We start from the raw sequence: 6949 nt of genomic DNA, 5'->3' as shown, positions 1-6949 counted from the left end.
TCGAAAACTGATTTCAATGAAGTTTGAGAAATAAGGTTTTGCTACCTTCTAGGAAAATTTATTTCTATTTTTTTGGTGTACCCTTTTACACCTGTGTATTCTTAATTTGATATTTGATAGATTTCCCATCTACTTTCCTTAAATTTAGACTGGAAATGAGAGTAACTCGAAAGATTCTCAAGCAAAAAACTACGGTCTCTATTACCTACTGCGATTTCAATGATTCTATATGTCTATATTTTCAGTACAGTGTCAATAATCAAGCCTATTAAATCCCTTACTTCATAATCTACGAATTCTGTTATGAAAAAAAGTGTCTGAGTCACAGTTTCCTAAACAAAGTACACGTTTCACTATGCATTTGCAATATTAAATTGCACTTAAACACTGACGTATACCTCTATTTACATTCCACGACATAAATGGCATGCCCAGAAAAGTATAAATTAGCACGAACATCCTCAGCCTTTCACAATACCTCATAATACGAGTTCACATCTCCCTATCAACAGCGCTGTCATCTCCCAAAGAACCACATACATTGTTCCCTTCACAATAAAAAATACCGTCGACCCAACAGCGAGGCACACGAGCGCAGAGGGTTAACTCCTCCCATCGCCCCACATTCGCATAACATTCCCCTTGACATGCTCCAGATTCGCTTAACAAAATATCGTCACGCAATCACAGGTCACTCCACCGCGGAGCTGCCCTTTTCTCGACTCAGTTAAACGTCTCCAGGCGTGTCCACAAAATTCAGCGCGGCGTTTCGTGTGCCCCGCGTGTAATTTGTCAGCCGATTCGTTCGCAAAGCCCCACGGGACAGGGCTCTGTCATTAGCCCGATAGGAACGAACGTGGAAAGGGACAGCGGGATCGGGGCTGAAAATTGAGGGAGAGGAATATCTCGTTTCTGAATTACAAGCGGGCGCAAAAGTGGCGCCGCGAGAGGCAGAGCTAGAGCTCCCTTTCCACGAATCTCTCTTCTTTCGCGTATATATGGGGGTAATTCGCCTTCTAGGCAGTCGGGATGCAATCTGGCAGATTGTGGGGCACCGAAATTGCCGGGTTAGCAGAAAGAGCCTAGGTGGACTCTCGACGCGGTCGCTGGCTTTCAGAAAACCAACGTGCCATTAGCGGTCGGACCGCCCGATCTCCCTCGACCGTGTCGATAGTCGACATGCACGCAGTCACCAGCGAATAATGCACTGGGGGTGTGTCGTCGAGAGACAAAGGGAGGCAGCCTGCCTCCTTTTGTTTCTTCGGGAACCGGGGATTCCTTGCTGCTCGACTCGAGGATCGCTTCCTTCTTCCTGGTCTGGGCTAGGAGCAGGCTTTGAGAAAGGGAGAAGAAACAGCGGGAACGTGGTTTCAAAAATGTACATGGGAAAAATGTTAAAAATAATTTAGTTTTTCTAAACTCAGTACTGAAGTCTAGCTACTTTTATTAATTTTGCAAAGGTGTATCCCTACCTGTTAAAATCTACTATATGTGTTCTATGTGAAGTCTTCTAGAACGTATTGCATTGTAGAAGTCTGCTTATGAGACAGGTATAGTACTTGGAAGAGTTTGCAAGGTCTGTATGACCATTTCTTTCCCTGTATTCTTCAGAAGCTCTAAATATAGTTCAGAGATTATAACGAGTGACCACAGTACCATCAAGAGTCCCAGGACACAAGTTTCCCTGCAACACAATCGATCACCCCAAGAAAAAGGGACACCAAAGGGACTCTAGGTTTCAGCTTCCAAGGTATCAAAGCTTCCACCTACAAAAAAACCCTGAACCAATGCGCTTGGCCGAAGAAATTGCAAAGTCCCCAGAAAATATCAACACCCAAGCCCCCAGTATTTTCCACACTCTCGTGCATTAATTTCCACGGAGGAAAAATCCACTGTGCCTCTGTGGACAACTGTCCACTTCGTGACATTCGAGCCAGTCCCTTTTTCCTTGCTGGAGAAACGCGAGGGAGATCAAAGATGAAGCCAGAAAAAAAGTGATACGAGGACTTGGAGGAGAAAAGGAAAGTCTGTTTCTCGAGGACTTGGCGTTATCGCAGGTTGCTGTGAGACGGATGCGTCTCGTCGAAACGACGCATTCCGAATATCCGACGGAGCTTGGGACACTCGGCAGGATTGACTCCTTTATCTCGGATCTCTGGCCCCTAAAAACAAATGAACCCACTCGGAGAGGGGACCCGAGGAACAGGTAAGAGGACCGCCCGAGGCCGCTGCCTTTCGAGGCCTCACCTTGCTAATAGTACGCTTAATGGAATCGATAAGTTGTAGGACAAATCTGTGGTATCTCACGGGCGTAAAAGTATCGCGCCAGTCGTAAATTTTGATCGAGGGGCTTCCCCTCGCCATCGTGGGTTCCCACAATGCTGGGGCAGAAAGGATAGTCCGTAGGCTTAGATTCCTGTTCTCCTTCTCGTTTTTATGGCTACCGTGCCCTTTTACGATCGCCTCGATTCTGTGTTTATGGGCAGTAAGATTATTTTCGTTCTCCCTGGCAGGCATTAAAAATACAAAACTCTGTTACGAAATCCACCGAAATGCCTCGTTTCTATGCAAAACATCGTTAAACGATGTAATTCCTTCGTGTCGCCATGTGTGCTGAGGAAAAACGGCTGTAGAGATATGTTCTCGGATGATGGGAGTGTTTTCTCGTTTTTTTTCAGACGATAAGTGGTGATAAGAGGTAAAGTGGATGTAAGACACTGGGGATTGGACAAATTTGAGTTTATGCCTCAATTGATGTCTGCGAGACGCAGTTTCTATTTTTTCCTTTTCCTCAGAAAGGGAGATTAAATTAAAGAAGCCTTGCTCTTGTGGAACGAGAATGCAATAAACCAGAAGCCTATATAGACTATCGTATCTACAGAATTGAAATTCTAATCAAAACTTCAAGCATCAATTTCTTCTTAAAATAGGTCTTTACTTAGACTTAGAATACTAAATAAAAAAGGAATCACAATTTTCCAAGAACAGTCGCTCTCAAAAATCCCCAAAAAGCCTATCTAGAAGTGTTCTCACTATCACCCCCAACCGCTACCACCACAAGAACTGGACCCAGGTCCCTCACCAAGGGGTGGCCAGGCAATCAGAGGGTTGCATTCGCGCTCCTCCGTGTCACAGCGAAACGAAACGACCTTACAAGAGTTTCCTCTTAGGAAAAGCGTCTAGCAGCCGTGGAAATCGAGGGTCCAAAAAACGTTCTCGAAGGACCTCCACTTAGGTGACCGTTTCGTGGACGAATTTCACGTAAAGTGGGAAAGCTTCCCATCTGCGTGGCCCACGGTGCCAGTCAATTACTGGCGCGCAGATTTCGTCCGTTTCGAGGGCAGATTTCAGGAAATCTTTCTCAAGAAACGTGACGCGGCATGTCGTTAACTCGACAGAGATCCGAAAACGAGGCGTTCTCGTGGCGTCACGTGCGACGCGGGGATCTTTCGGCTGCAGGACACGTGTTCTGGAGGCTGACCAGAGGCCTTGCTTGCTGCTGGACCCGCATCGTTTCAAGATCCACGGACACTCGAACGCGGGTCGGCGCTGCTCGACATCAAAGGAACCCTCATTGATGCCACGGAAAACAACGGGGAAATTTAACGGACGATACGAAAATAAACTGGACGCGGAATCACCGCTGCGCGAGTAAACAAAAATAGATGGCCTGGGGCCCTCTCTGCCAGCGTGCTACCACTCTCGAGGCGATCCTTCACACAAATGTGCAGCGTTGGTTGTGACTTTTTAGAGGATTTATTAATTTCTGTTTTGACGGTAGCGAGAGTTGAATATTCTGAGCAACTCGGCGCTTTTGTGCCCTCCTGCATTCACTTAAATGGGAATGCAGTTATTTTTCTTTGGGTACTCATTGGGTAGCATTGTCGCGGATATAGAAAGTAAAAATTAAATTGAAAGTAACATTACTGAAATTATATTGTATAAGCTTTTATATGCACTGTTGTGCATACGTATTGCCTCGTTATAAGATCTTTGATACCTTGAAATTACTCAGGGAGAAATAAGCATTAATTGAATTTAGGAATTTGATCCTCCCTATAAACTTGCCACTGGTCTCTGAACCTATATCGAGACAAAACTGTGTATGAACCCTTTCATATTATGTATTAGAAATGCATGAAATACCTACACTTTTTTATTTATATTAATTGATACTAAATGTTATTCTCATCAGTACTTGTAAACTTGATATATGTAATCGTCTAGCCAAAACTGTATTATAGAATTCTATTTGATGTATCAGATATCTCAATACATAATATGAAAGTATCCAAATACATCTCCACAGTAGTATACTAAAGGGTACTTAACCCATCAATAAAGAAATAAAAATCCCAAATTCAGCTTCTCCCTAAAGTGCATCCAACAAACCTCCCAATAAGCATCCCCAAAACGACCTGCATATCCCCAACAAACCTTCATCTCAAGCCTCGAGCATCCGAAAAAACCTATTCCTCACAATTCCCTAAACAGGGTTATAAAACACTCTCAAAACGCCCATATAAAATTCATCGAACCTGATCTCGTCAACCTCCCCCTGTCTCTCTCCTCAAAGTTCTCAGAAAAGCGCTCCTTGACGATTGCTTTGAAGGATGATCGAGGAAAACGCGGGCCCTGGAATGTTGGGTCCTTTCTATCCTGGAAGGGCTGTATCATGGTCTGTGCTCGATCGACCCCCGCTGGGAGGGAGCTCGAGGGCCGCCAGGAGGGGGTGTGGCAGGGCGCAACCCTCGGGACCCTGCGGTCATCCCTCGCTGGTCGGCGCCCTTTGCAGGGCCCGTGTGCGTCGAACGTGGCATTATGCAGGCCCCGTGTACTACAGGACGTCACGGAGCCGCCCAGTAATGGGATAAAAATAACCGTGTTTATATAGGATTACGAGACGATCATCTTCTCCATTCTACGAGCAGTTTCCGCGCGGAAGGGTCGCGCTCGAGGAAGGGTGGAATTTTTGTCGAGTCTGTTCGCCATTGTTGGCTGGGGCAGGGCTCGTCTCGAGACTAATAGATACGTGATAGGGACGTGCCGTCGTCTTGGTACCGAGGGTCAAAGGTGCACGCGACGTATTTATACGCTGATCAATTCCTAGGGACCCTAGCGTCACCGAGTGCTGACCCCTCGATGCATCGTCCTGCCAAGCGTCCACTTTTTCTCAGGCTGCTCTTTTTTCGGGTTCTTTAATATTTAACGCCTGATGCTGCTGCAGGCTCTGGCAACTTGAGAGGCGAAAGTCGAAGGAATGGGGCGGGAACTGGCGTTTAAACGGAGTGGAAAGCGGACCGTCCTTGCGCTGGTCTTGGGTCGCCTGGGTTAATTTTGTTTGAGGAATGGGAAGCGAGGAAGGCTAATAATAATGCTTATATATTTCGTGGGGTTGGCTGGGGGCTGTGTGTGCATACATCGGCTTGTGTACCCTGACTACTGTTTGCGCTTTAAGAGAGACCCACAGCGCACTATTAGGCTGGAGGAAAATACGAAAAGGTGGCTGAGGTAATATTGAGATCGTGCAGGGAGAATTGCAAGTATAAGCTTCTCCATTAGCTTATCGAAACTGAGAGTCCATGTGCAATGATTCAGTTCATACTGACATGCAGCTGTAGAGTCACTCAGAAACACTACTGCCTTACCTAAAATTCTGTCACTGTGAAGCAGAACAGATTCTTGTCTCTTTTGAGGCTCCTTTTACGCCATCAAAGGGTTAAGAAAAAACAGTTCCTTTAATTTAGTCTTCTTCCGAATCCTGCTCCAAACAAGAATACACATCGCGACGTCACATCCATAGGCGCCCACCAAACAGAGAGAATGAAAGACCATCGCGGTCCCCAGCGAAGTGGACGCAGCTCGCGTTTCGGTCGGTGCATAAATTTGTTTTTTCACCAAATAAATACACTGGCCATTTATCTACGACGCTGCCCTTCCCCCTGACCCTGGCGACCTCTCGTCACCCATCCCTTTGGTCCTCGGGCACCAGCAGGACTCTGCTCGTACTTGTCGCTGCGCTAACGTTCGCTCGGATAAATAAATATTGACCGTCGAGGCAGGGCACCGCAAACAAATCCATTAATAACAGAAATTTAACCCCGTCGCGGAGGTGAAACGACCAGCGCGTACCTGCGCGTACCCTCCACATTGTGCCAGCGGAATCGTCGTTGTCCGTGTCAATTTATATCTGCGGGTAGATTCACCGTTACGCTAGAATAATTTAATAACGTTCGACGAGCCATCCCCTTTCTCTGTCTCCGTCACCCCCGAGCTCGTCAGAGTCGAGTGATCTCGTTGCAGAGAGAGAGAGGAGAGCAACGGCGGGCACGCAATTAGCAAAACTGTAATCAAATATTACCAGTGACGTTTAATATCGACGGGCCGATCCCGAGGCGCGTCGGGACTCGTTAGCGCGCGCATTACGAAAGCAAACACTGTGCACGAGTGCCGCCTTTTCGCTCCATCTGACTTGGGGATTGTTGTTCAATGGCTTCACTGATCAGTGACTGATGGATAAATTGGCAGGAGTGATGTCTGAATCCACTAGAAATTACGCTGGCTGAAGTTTCTGGAAGTGGTGTGAGGTGTTGCTTTAGAGATTAGAGAATGATGTTAAGAAGGGTTTAGGTGCTCAGGTAAACAAGTTTAGAAGAGATTCAAGCACTAATTGTTGCGGAAGATTCAATATTCTATCTTGCTACTTTGCTACTTTTGTAATTTTTGAATTGATAGTAGTTGTGTTTTATCACGTGCTTAGTGTTAGATTCTGTTATATTCAGAATTTAGATGCATTATATAGGGGATGCAGATTAGTATGCATTTGCAGAGAGGATTTGATGAGATTATACTGTACACGCACGAGCTATGTAGTTTGATTACTCAAAGGAGCATCAACTTCTCACAATTTTTAGGGCTATGATCCTATAATCCAAAAGGGGTCAAATTA

Source organism: Calliopsis andreniformis, unplaced genomic scaffold, assembly GCF_051401765.1.
Source record: "Calliopsis andreniformis isolate RMS-2024a unplaced genomic scaffold, iyCalAndr_principal scaffold0022, whole genome shotgun sequence".
NCBI classification, from domain to species: domain Eukaryota; kingdom Metazoa; phylum Arthropoda; class Insecta; order Hymenoptera; family Andrenidae; genus Calliopsis; species Calliopsis andreniformis.
This window is presented reverse-complemented; position numbering follows the sequence as displayed.